This window comes from Microtus pennsylvanicus, chromosome 3 (assembly GCF_037038515.1).
Source record: "Microtus pennsylvanicus isolate mMicPen1 chromosome 3, mMicPen1.hap1, whole genome shotgun sequence".
Classification (NCBI taxonomy): domain Eukaryota; kingdom Metazoa; phylum Chordata; class Mammalia; order Rodentia; family Cricetidae; genus Microtus; species Microtus pennsylvanicus.
The window spans coordinates 51,136,598-51,148,892 of NC_134581.1; the positions used below are offsets into that span (position 1 = coordinate 51,136,598).

At 45.3% G+C, this 12,295-nt stretch overlaps 1 long non-coding RNA gene across 1 annotated transcript in view; it reads left to right on the forward strand.

Moving 5' to 3' along the window:
* Positions 1–12,295, forward strand: part of LOC142845869 (uncharacterized) — a 61,613-nt gene that overhangs the window by 464 nt on the left and 48,854 nt on the right. Inside the window, exon 2 of the long non-coding RNA XR_012909996.1 lies at positions 1,024–1,118. This is a non-coding gene — a long non-coding RNA (uncharacterized LOC142845869). The remainder of the gene's footprint in view (positions 1–1,023; positions 1,119–12,295) is intronic.

The window sequence follows — 12,295 nt, forward strand, 5'->3', positions numbered from 1 at the left end:
ACCAAGCTACATAGTCAGTCCTTTTCATCAATTTTTAATACATCCATGGGGCTTCTGGAAAGTTCTACATAAAACAAAGAATGAAGCTACATTTAGCCCACTGCTCAACACATAGTAGGCCCTCATTACGCCCAAATTCTCCATTCCACTCACAGTCCCATTTTTAGATAGATGCCAGTGTTCATCTGCAGTTCATAAGGAAAAGATGTTTTGAGCATATATACTTTGTGTTTGGTATTGAGTTCACAAAGGACCAAGGTAAACACTGTCTTTTCCAGGAACTTTTGATTTGGGGGACTCTAAAGTCATCTTGATTAAATGAAACAAAAAAGAAAGCGACGACCTATTTAAGAAAAGTGTTACTAGGGCTCCAGAGAGGACTCAGTAGTTAAGAATGTTGCTGCTCTTCCGGAGGACTCAAGTTCAGTTCCCAGCACCCACATCAGGAGGCTCACAACCCTTTGTAATCCAGCTCCAGGTTATTTGGCACCCCCTGCTGTCCTCTGCTGATAACTACACACAGAAGCATTTAAATAAATCTAAGACTAGGTGTTATGGGGGTGGATTATAAACATCCCCTGAAGGTTATATACTAAGGGCTTGGTCATCAAGCCTGTGGGATAACCAGAATATGGTGGGTTCTACTTGAATTTAGGTCACCAAGCACATATACTTTTTTTTTAAATATTTATTTATTTATTATGTATACAATATTCTGTCTGTGTGTATGCTTGCAGGCCAGAAGAGGGCACCAGACCTCATTACAGATGGTTGTGAGCCACCATGTGGTTGCTGGGAATTGAACTCAGGACCTTTGGAAGAGCAAGCAGTGCTCTTAACCTCTGAGCCATCTCTCCAGCCCCCCCCCCCCCAGCACATATACTTAAATGTTTGGTGTTGAGTACATGGGGGACCATGTTTAAATACTAAGTTTTCCAGAACTTTTGACCTTAGGAAGTCAATGGTGGAGATATTGGGTTTTTACTCCTTCTTCCCCTCTTTTTGATTCCTGGCTACCAGGAGGTGCCTTACTGCCAACTGCATGCGCTTTCTGACACTTCCGTTTCACCATGAGCCCAGACACGTGTCAAACGACCACCACAGGCTGAAAGCAGGAGGTAAATATAGCCCTTCCCTCTATGATGTCACAGTGGCAGGAACTGAACGCAAACGTGCAAAGAGGACACTGTGTGAGTTCAGAGGAGGAGAATTGCTAACGTGAGGGACTGCAAGTGTCTTTGAGTAAAGACTTGTATTTGCTGCCATGGGATGGAACAGTTTTGCTTTCTCCATACTTAATCTTTTGCCTCCCAGACTAAACAGCAACAGATCAAACTGATCTTGAACTGAAACCTGAAATTTGAAGTCTTTCCCCCTTGAGCTTGTTTGTGCCTGGCATTTTGTCACAATGATGGAACGGTAGTCTAACATGCGCGGTTGTTAAGAAGCCAGATTTTTGTTCCTGTTGTGCTCTGGCCTGGTGTATCTGAGTAAGGGCAGGGTATACGGAATGACAGTGTTAGGATCAGAAATCACTTAGGATATTGTCTCCTATAACCCTCTTGCTTGCACAGGCCCAGGCAGTCAGCTCCCTTTCAACATCAGATGACCAGTGAACTAAAAACTAAAACCCGCTCTCGTGACTTCTGCCATCTGTTAGGCCCTGAATGTTCATGGCACTAGCCATTCATATGTTGAAGCCTTAACCTGCAGTGTGATGCTGTATTATTTGCGGGGAGAACTTTGGGAAGTAATTAGGCATAGTTGGGTAGTTCTGCATAGCTTGTAAGAAAGAGGAGAGAGACAGAATATCCATCTCCACCATGTGACAACATAGCAAGAAAGTAGCCATTTGCAAACCAAGATCCTACTTAGCCAGTAGCTGGGCCTGGAATTCCTAGACTTCTGTGTAAAAACTATATATACACATATACACATATTATGAATATTATATGCATATGTGTATATAAAATATATGTGTATATAATTTATATATATAAGTGTTATATATATGTGTGTGCGTATGTGTATGTGTCTGTGCAGGGTCTATTCATGTGGTCCAGGCTGTGTGGAGCTTGTGTTTCTCCTGCCTCAGCTACCCAAGTACCAGGATTTTAGGCCTCTACTGCTAATAATTCCCACTCCACTCCATTATCCTTCTTTGTACCCTACATGATTATTTATCACATTATAGATTTTCCAGGGATGTGTCCACTTTTTCTTATTTGTTAACATAGTTATAAAAATACTTTGCATCTTCCTTTGTACTTTTATGATGTCAGCTGCAATGTGAGCTCTCCCTTTCAATTTTACCCCATCTGAATCTTCCTCTCTTCTATTTACTGGAAACATTCTTCTGTCCTTTCCTTTCTGTTGTTTGTCTTTACTGGTGTTGGGCGTTAGTTTCTCATAGGCAGCAGATGTTGGTGGAGTTTGTTTTTTACTGTTTATTATTTTGAGACAGGGTCTCACTGTGGAGTCAAGGCTCATAGTCTTACTATGTACCATCAAACTCACTATGTAGCCAGGATAGCCCTGAGCTCACAATCCTCTTGCCTCAGCCTCTCAAGCACTAGGGTTATAGACATAGGCATACATTACCATACTCCAATAGCCTGTATGCTATATCTAGAGAATTTTGTTTACTTACTTTTAAAGTTTTTATTAAAAGATACAGAGTTATGGTCACCATTTTGTGGATTTTCCTTCTAGATGTTTTGAGTACCTTTTGTTCCCATCTTTCTCACCATTGTGATGTGATGGTTTATTGCATCCACCATGTCGGATATGTCTTCTGTATATCTTCTATTTTGTGTATCTTCTTTCTTTCCTTTCTGAATCCCTCATGAAGCAGCTGTTGTAAGGTTGGTTTGGTAGTTCTGAGTTTCCTCAGGTTTTGCTTATCTTGGAAGATCTGTTTCCCCTCGCTTCTGAAGGATAGCTTTGCTGAGTATAGTAATCTTGATTGGCAGTTGTTTCCTTTTACAACTGGAACTATGACATTCTGTACCCTCTTTGCCTGCAGGGATTTTGCTGAGAAATCTCCTCTTAATCTAATGGGGCTGCTATTATATGTGATCTAGCACCTGTAGATTTCATAGTTCTTTTTTGTTATGTACTTGGCTGTTTATTGATTTATTATTGTTGTTGTTGTCCTGGGAGTTAACCCAGGGCTTAAGTTTGCTAGTCAGGCTTTCTAGTACTGAGCTATAACCCCAGTGCTGGCCTATCCTTTAGACAGTCTCGTTACAATGGTGAGGATCCTTTCTGGTCATGTCTTTTTGGGGTCCAGACGTCTTCTGTACATGGATGTCTATGTCTTTCTGGGGCTAGGAAAGTTTTCTATACCCTTAAACTTTATTTTCTTGGCTTGAGTATAACAATGATAGCAATGTTTGTTTATTTAATGGTGTCCCCCAAATTTTGAACGTCCTCTTTTTTCCTTTCTGCTTTGTCTGAATTTGGTGTTTTGAAAGGTCTATCTTTAAGTTTTCGTATTCTCTCTCCCACTTGATGTGTTCTGTAGCTAAGGCTTTCAAATGAACTTCCTAAAAGATATTCATTTTAAACTTTTCTTTTAGGTTTATTTGTTTTATTTTATGTGTATAAATGTTTTGCCTGCATGCCTTTCTGTACATCAGTGTGGGCAGTGCCTGTGGGGCATCAGAAGAGGGATTATATTCCCTGGAACTGGCATTATGGATGTTTGTGAACCGCCATGTATGTGCTGAAACAAGTGCTCTGAACTGCTGAGTCATCTCTCCAGCCATATTTATTTTTATTTATTTTATATGTATGTTTGGCATGTACACTGTATGTGTATTGTGTATGAAAGTATGTATATATACTATGTACATGGAGTGTTTTCAGATGCCAGAAAAGGGTGTTGGGTGGGAACCCTGCAACTGGAGTTGCAGATGGGTTTGTGCTCAGAACTGAACTCAGGTTCTCTGCAGGAGCAGCCATTGGGTGCTCTTAGCCACTGAGCCACCTCCCTAATCCTCAATTGAACTTTTTTTAATGACTTGCTCCTCATTTTTAGCATTTCTGTTTGGTCCTTGTTCAGACCCAGTTTTCACTGATTTTTCTCCTTCCTATTTCACAGTCTTCTAGGTCCCCTCAATGGTTTGTGTTCTTCTCTGCACTTTTCAGGACTATGGCGTATCTATCTGTGCTCATGTCTAGTCCTCCCAAAAGCATATGATCAGCTGGGGACAGAGATAGCTGCTACTGTGGGTGTGGCTAGTGGCAAGATGTCAGATCCTACTTACCAGTGCATGGGCACAGGCTGCAGTTTTCTCTCCTCAGTTCACTGCTCCCTTTCTCTCTTTCTTTCCCTCCCTCCCTCCCTCCCTCCCTCCCTCTCTCCCTCTCTCACCCTCTCACTCCTTCCCTCCTTCTTTCCTTTCTATTTATTTTTTTCAGACAAGGTCTCAGTCCGTAGCCCTCTGGCTAGACTCATACTCAGTTTACTCTTCCTGCCTCAGCCTTCTAAATGTTGGGATTGCAGTAGGCTTCAACACACTGAACAGACTCTTCAGTGATTTCAGCTGTAGCGTCCTGCAGGGCATGAATGGGGTGTGGCCAGAATTCCTTCCCAGGCAGCTCTGGGTCTCTGACAACTGGGCCCCTGCTGTTGCCACTAACTGCTTGTCCACTCCTTTGGGCACTGGGACCACAGACTCCCATCCCTGTCCTTTATGTAGCCGGTTGGTGAAAGGGAGCTGGGTGGAGAGAACTGTAGCAAAGTCCTTCAGGCCTGAGACTGCTGTGAAACCTCAGGACTGACGACTCTGCTGCTCTTAAAGACGAGATCCTGGCTGTCCATTCTTTTTGGTGTCCCCAACCAATGGCAACAGTGGCCCTACAGAGAGCATCTGCTTTTTCTACAATGGCATGATTATTGCCATCTTGAAGCAGAGCATCTACGACCACCAGCAGACGGGCTCTCTCTAGATTGGACCTATTAACTTCCTCAGGTGTGCGTGGGGGTGGGGGGCGAGGCGAAGTAGGTTGGCCCGCCTCTCCCGAGGTTATATTCATCCGAAGCAACTGCCGAAACAAGCAGCAGCTCTGTGGAGTAGCTGTTCCTTGGTGCTGTGGAGGACGTCCTCATGACCCGGCTGCCTTTGTCACCTGATCCTGTAAGTCCCACCAATGAACTCATGGGTCTGCCAAGCTGTAGTTGGATGGAATCCCTCTTTGATTTTTCTGTCTGTTAAAAATAATCTCTCTAGGAAAAGTCTCACAAGAATCAGGCTAGGGGGTTGTGACAGAGCCACTCGGTCACTCCAAAATTGGTTTGTGAGGACCTAGCTGCTGACCCAGTGCAGGGGAATGTCTGTGTGGGTTTCAGAGATGGGAATACATGAGGATTTTTGTCCCCCAAAGTAGTCCAAATTTAGATAATACATACCTTTTCAAGATGGCCTCTGATTACAGCCTTAGGAGAGTTTTGGAATGGAGTCTTTGTCCAGAGTCAAATCACTAAGCCAATTCAGGTCTCTTACTGTTCCACATGTAAGCCTGTAGAGCCCAGGAGATGCCTAGCTAGGAGAACCATGGTCTATGTTGGGTGAGTCCTCTCTTCCATTCTTCCCCTGCAGAGGGGATACTCCCTACCCCAACTCTGGAGTGGCCAACGCCAAGGTATTTTGTGATGTGGGATGTCCTTCTGTATATGTGTTACTCTTATTGTTTGAATAAAACTGTTTCGGCCAATGGCTTAGCAGAGTACAGCCAAGCGGGAAATCTGAACAGAGACATATATATAGAGGGAGAAAGTAGGCAGGGTCAGGGAGATGCCATGTAGCTGTTGAAGGAGATAAACACTGGAGCCTCACTGGTATTCCACAGCCTCGTGGTGAAACACATATTAATAGAAATGGGTTAATTTAAGGTGTAAGAGTTAGTTAATAAGAGGCCTGAGCTAATAGGCCAAGCAGTGTTGTAATTAATATAGTTTCTGTGTGGTTATTTGGGTCTGGCAGCTGGGAAATGAACAAGGCATCTCTGTTTACAGTTTTGTCTCTCTATCTGTGACTCTTAAAGAATCCCCTTTCCAAACACTCCTGCATTGCTGGTGGGAATGCAAACTGACTGGTACAGCTTCTTTGGATGTCAGAGTGGTGATTTCTCAGAAAATTAGAAAATCTTCCTCAAGACCCAGCAATACCACTTTAGGGTATATACCCAAAGGATGCTCAATTGTGCCACAAGGACATGTGCTCAGCTATGTTCATAGCAGCATTGTTTGTCATAGCCAGAACCTGGAAACAGCCTAAATGCCCCCTGACTGAAGAATGTATGAGGAAAATATGGTACATTTAAGCAATGGAGTACTACACAGCAGAAAAAAATAACAATATCTTGAAATTTGCAGGCAAATGGATGGAACTAGAAAACATCATACTGAGTGAGGTAACCTAGACCCAGTATACTCACTCATAAGTGGTTTTTAAACATAAAGCAAGGAAAACCAGCCTACAAATCACAATCCCAGAGAACCCAGACAACAATGAGAACCCTGAGAGACATACATGGATCTAATGTACATGGGAAGTAGAAAAAGACAAGATCTCCTGAGTACATTGGGAGCATAAGAACCATGGGAGAGGGTTGAAGGAGAGAGGAGAGGCAGTGAAGGGAGCAAAGAAAAATGTAGAGCTCAATAAAAATAATAATAATAAGAGTCCCCTTTCCTCCTGTTGATTCCCAGTACCCTCCCCTTGCTACTTATTTCACTGTGGAGCAGGAACACCTGTTGCTTTGGTGCCTTCCCTATGGAGGAGCAGGTGAGTGCTGGGGCCCTCTATCAGGCCACCTTCCCCTTCCTGCGTTGGATCTTGGAGGATAAGGACAGAAAGAGTCTCAGCTGTGTAAAAGCCCACACCAGTGTGAAACAGCATTGACTGTTGGGGAGGAAAGAAAGATGATTGCTTATGGAGCGGGGGAGGGATGGAGAGAACCACTGGGGTAGAAAGGGACTTAGAGCAAGGTTTGACTTTAAGATTATTAGATAGGTTTGATCACATGCTCGTTCAGTCCCAGTCCAGCTGGATTTGGTGAGCTCCCATTAGAACAGGCACTCTGCCTCAGCGGGTGGACCAACCCCTCACAGTCCTGACTTCCTTCCTCCTCTTCTCCCTCCTTATACTCTTCAACTGGACCTTGGGAGCTCAGTCTGTTGCTCTGATGAGGGTCTCTGTCTCTATCTCCATCCGTTGCCAGACGAAGATTTTATGGTGATATTCGGATATTCATCAGTGTGATAGTGGGGCAAGGACAGTTCAGGCACCCTCTCCTCTGCTGCCCAAGGACCTAGCTGGGGACATCCCCATGTACACCTGGGATCCCCTCTAGAGCCAAGTCTGTTGCCAACCCTAAATGTCTCCCTTAATGTAGGTATCTTCTTCCCTGCTCCTATATCCACCCTTCCTCCATCTCCACCCACTCCCCCAATCTCTCCCCAGTCTTTCCCTTCTCCCTCCCCCCAACCCCACCCCCATGCTCCCAACTTTTGCCCAACAATCTTGTTTGCTTCCAGTTTCCAGGAGGATCTATGTTTTTCTATGGGTTCACCTTTTATTTGGCTTCTCTAGGCTTATGAACTATAGGCTTAATATCCTTTGTTTATGGCTAGAGTCCACTAATGAGTGAGTACATACCATATTCATCTTTGGCTATAGGGGTGACAGAAAATTGGAATGGTAATTATGACAAACACTTAGGCTCTCTTTGGGAAAAAAGGGCATAGACTCAAAACCGGCTACTTCCTGCGGGCACTGGGCGGCATGGGGAAAGGGAGAGCCAGGTGTCTATGTTTAGTGAGAGGTGTGGCTGGAAAGGCATCCCATGAACTGTCATCCCGGAGAAGGCAGGCATCTGTTCCTTGGGGGGAGATGAGAAGGCAGGTGTCTAGGAAAAAAAATTGTTATTGCTAAAGATGAGTATGCCAGTATGAGGAGTAGGTAGGCCCTTTCATTGCGGCATCCTGGAAAACCAGAGGGTGGAAGGTCCTGTCTGCTGGGCAGACCAAGTGTCTTGAGTAGGTGCCCGCTTGAGCCTGGAGAGATGGTACCAGCATGGGTGTCCCAAGAGCTTGGCAGCCGAGGGGGTGGTGAGGATTACCATGTGAGGTCCTGTCCATCGAGGCTCGAGAGACCTAGGAGTTAACTGTTTAAGGAGTACTCTGTCCCCTGGAGAGAGCGGGGCAGGTTTAGGGACATTAGGATCCACTGGTGTTGGGGCAGGGAGACAATTGTCAGCGTGTGAAGGGAGAAGGGACCTTAAGAGGGAGAGGTAGGGAAGGTACCCAGCTGGTGGAGGAGTTTGAACTGGGAGGTGATGGTTAAGGAGAAAGGGCCTGCCATAAAGCAGTTCAAAAGGGCTCAGGCCCATAGGGGAACATGGGGTGGCCCTGAGGCAAGGGCCAAGACAACCTGAATTCAGTGGAGAGCTTGTTTAGTTGTTTGAGTCCCATTGTCCAGGAGATGTTGAGAGCTTCTGACAGGAGCTCCATGACTCTGAGCACCGCATCTGCTGTTTCCCTGGAGACTGGAAACACTTCTATCTATCCTGTAAAAGTGTCCATAAGTGTTAAGAGACAACGAAGTTTTTTTATGAGTAGGTATATGGGTCAAATTAACCTGCCAATCTTTGTCTGGTTGGTGTCCACAAAGCTGGTGTATTTGGAGAGCTCCTTATGGGTTGGCCTGGGCACACATCTGGCAGGAGGAGTGAACCTGTAAAATAGAATCTTGGAGATGGGCTGGGTTAAAAGGAGCTCGAAGAAGTGGAACAAAGCTTTGGGGAAGTGGCTAAGGATATCTCCACCCAGTAAATGTGCTGGGCAAGCCGGTATCACTAAGAAAGAATGGGAGCAAAATAATTGTCCTACAAGAATACAGGGCAGTGGCGGAGTTTTAAGTGAGAAGGAACTAGTTCTGTCTACCCCCATAGCTGAAATTGGTGAGGGAAACTTAAGGCCCGAGGGAGAATAAAAGTAATGGACTTACCCGCCACTTGTAGCATGACCCTAGGCTGGGAGAGGGTTACGGGATATACCACGTTTGGGCAGCGTCAATCTTCTGCCAGGCTGAGACGTTTGAAGGCTGGTACAATTTCACTTGCCAATGGTGATGAGGCTGGACCTCCGTGGCTTGGCATAGAGGACAAGCCCGCACTGGGGGCACTGTGATTTCAGTGTCCAGGTTGCTGGCATATAGGGCACAACCTCGAAGCAGGTGTAGTGCAGTATCATGCCATGTGACCATTTAGGCCATGCTTGATAGAGTCCCGTGATTGACTTCCCTTGCCCCCCTTCCTGTGACCTTAGGGCAGCTGGTAAGGCCTGGGCCTGTGGATTGTTGTAGTTTTGTCTGTCGGGAAGACTCAGATGATTTTTTCGGGCATTAAAAACTTTAAAGGCCATTTTCACCAATTCCCATATAAAGTTTGGGGACCATTCTCAACCTTTTTTTTTTCTCTCTAATATCTGGTACTGACTGAGGAAGAAGAATGATTAGTAGAAAAGGAACCTGGCTGCTTTTCTACCTGAGATTGATTTGGAAGAGAAAAGGGAGCAGGGGAGGGACTAGCCCAGTGCACAGAGGGTGTCCAGGAGTGAAGCAGTGAGGTAGGAGGGGGAGGGGAAAGGTGGAAGTTGATCGTGAGCCTCCAAATTGGGAAAGGGAGGGGGAAAGAATGCAGCTCCACCAGAAGGGGTGGGGAGTGTGGGCTTGAGGGAGTAGGGGAAGGGCCAGTGCCTCAGGCACCATGGTGCTGAAACTGGCTAAGGGGGGGGAGGGGCGAGAGCACAGAGACCAAAAAAAAAAAATGGACAAAAAACATATATATGTAAGTTTTGTTCATTTGTATCAGGCAGGCTCAATTTAAAAGATTTTTTTTTTTGTAAGAGGCTTACAGGGGCAAAAACAGACCTGGCTTTGAACTGTAAGTGCCCATTTAGAGTCAATGCCCACCTATACGACCTAAGTCCACCTTAGTGCGTCCACCAAGATGGCTCTTAGGTCCCAAGGGGAGCAGAGATTGAATGCCCAGCGTCCTGGTACACACAGATCTCCACCTCAGCCAACCCCGATCCCACAGGATTGTCGGCAACCTGATTTGAATTCCCAGCATGAGCTCACGACTTCAATGGAAATCCGAAAACAACAAAAATAAGTACAAATGGGTCCCCCAAAACCCTATAGCATAGACAAGAAAAGGGACTCACCAAGACGCAGCCACTGTAGCCCAGAAGCCGGTTTTAAGCGTGGTTTAGAGCTCGAACTGCAGACTAGGGGCCTTTCAACACGAGGCCTGCCACATGGAAAGGACCTGCCCTAGCTAGGCAGGAACCTCCAAATGTTACGAATATTTCCTAAGTGATCTCTTTGACGATCAAGCCAAATCAAAACAAGCCAAATTAAGAAATATCCAGGTTTAATGGGTGATCTGCGCTCTCGGGTGGCCCCGAGGGGGAAACGGGGAAGTCATGGGAACGCGACCCCTGGGAGGGAGAAAGGGAGACCACTCGTTCTTCTTTGGGGGAGGGGGGGATCACTTAACTGCCCTGGGGAAGTGGTCCTGGTAGGTAGGGGTCAGGACCTGGCCTGCTGGGATTTGAAGTCCAGACCAGGCCTGGGGGCTGAGATAGATGCCAGGGACTGGGGCTTTCGCTCCCAACCTAACAATTCCGTTTTGTAGGTGCATAGTGACGGACATATCCAAATGTGCCTAGTCAACATTTGATGACGGTTTAGGGTGAGTTTATGAATAATAGAGCTATGAACGTTGAGACACGGTCCTTGTGAAGTCTGTGTTTATTTTGCTTGAGTAACTACCTAGGAGTGGAATTGCCTACTAGTAATAAGAAATTATCTGTGTAACTTTCTACGGATTTGGTAGGGCATTTTCCAAGTTAATCGTACTATTTTCTCTGGATTTTTAAGCAGAGAAAACTTTGGTTTTCTATTTCTGCTAACTGCGAGACAGACTCCTAAGTTGAGTGTGCGCCAATTTAACTTTGGAATCATTGTCAAAAGTCTGTATTTGAGTTTGTGCTATGTCCTATTGGGCCAGAATTTTGATGGCAGTTGTTACTAGGTATGTGTTTCTTGCAGACCATACAAGACAGAAATATACAAGATCCTTTCCCCTGACCTCACCAGTTCTCGGGCATTTCCCTAACCGTTCAGCTAACGAGCTTCCTTTGCTGATGTGGAGTCAACTTGGCCTTGGGAATTTATAGTTTGATAATCACTCCACTCAGTGAATTATCTCACAAGTCACTAGTCACCCACAAGGTATTCTGCATGTGAGAAGCCAGAAATAGCTCTCGATCCAAGAGGGTTGGTTTAGAAACGTGAGGAAATATTGTTAGTAGCAGTTGGCTTACACCTGGTTTTGTAGTAATGGTGGTATTTTAAGTGGGGGAGGGAGCTGCCATCCATCATGAAGCTCAACACAGCGCTATGGCTTAGGATACACAGCATCAGAAAACAGCCCCCACGCCTGCAGAGCTTCCTCTTTAGTGGTTAATGTTTCCGCTAGTATGTTTCACTAGGCTTTGTAATTACATGGGCTCTGGGCCGAACAAAAGAGACCTCTAAATAATTCCTCTTTGGAAAGGTGATCTTTTCTGGGCACACTTAAATATCTCAGAGAAGTCGATTGCAACAGATAATTTCAGGTAGAAAATTAAAATTTTTCTCTTTGTCTTTAGAATTCAGTGTGCATTTTAGTAGAAGAATAAGGAAAGAATGGTAGAAGTTGCAGATATGGGGCTGTTCACAATCACAAATTTGATTTGGCACGAGGCCAGTAGTGAAAATAATTTTGTCTTCCAAGTAAAAAACAAGAGAGAAGATGGAGCAACTTCTCCCCAAAGGGAGTGTTATCTTAGGGTTAGCAACATGTGGTTCCTGAGAGGTGACGTGTGCTTCACTGGAATCAGTTATCTCACCTTCCAAGGAAAGAAAAAGAAAATTCAGAATAAAATTAAATTGAGAGACATGAATTTAACTGTTTCTAATATCAGAAGTCATTGACACCAGAACAGGAAAATCCTCAGCCCAGAGGTCCTGCAAGTCTCTGAGCATGTCCCACGGGACAGAAATCTCAAGGTCCAAATCAGGAGCAGAAGGAGACGGAGCACGAGCAAGGAACTCAGGACCGCGAGGGGTGCACCCACACACTGAGACAATGGGGATGTTCTATCGGGAACTCACCAAGGCCAGCTGGCCTGGGTCTGAAAAAGCATGGGATAAATCCGGACTGGCTGAACATAGAG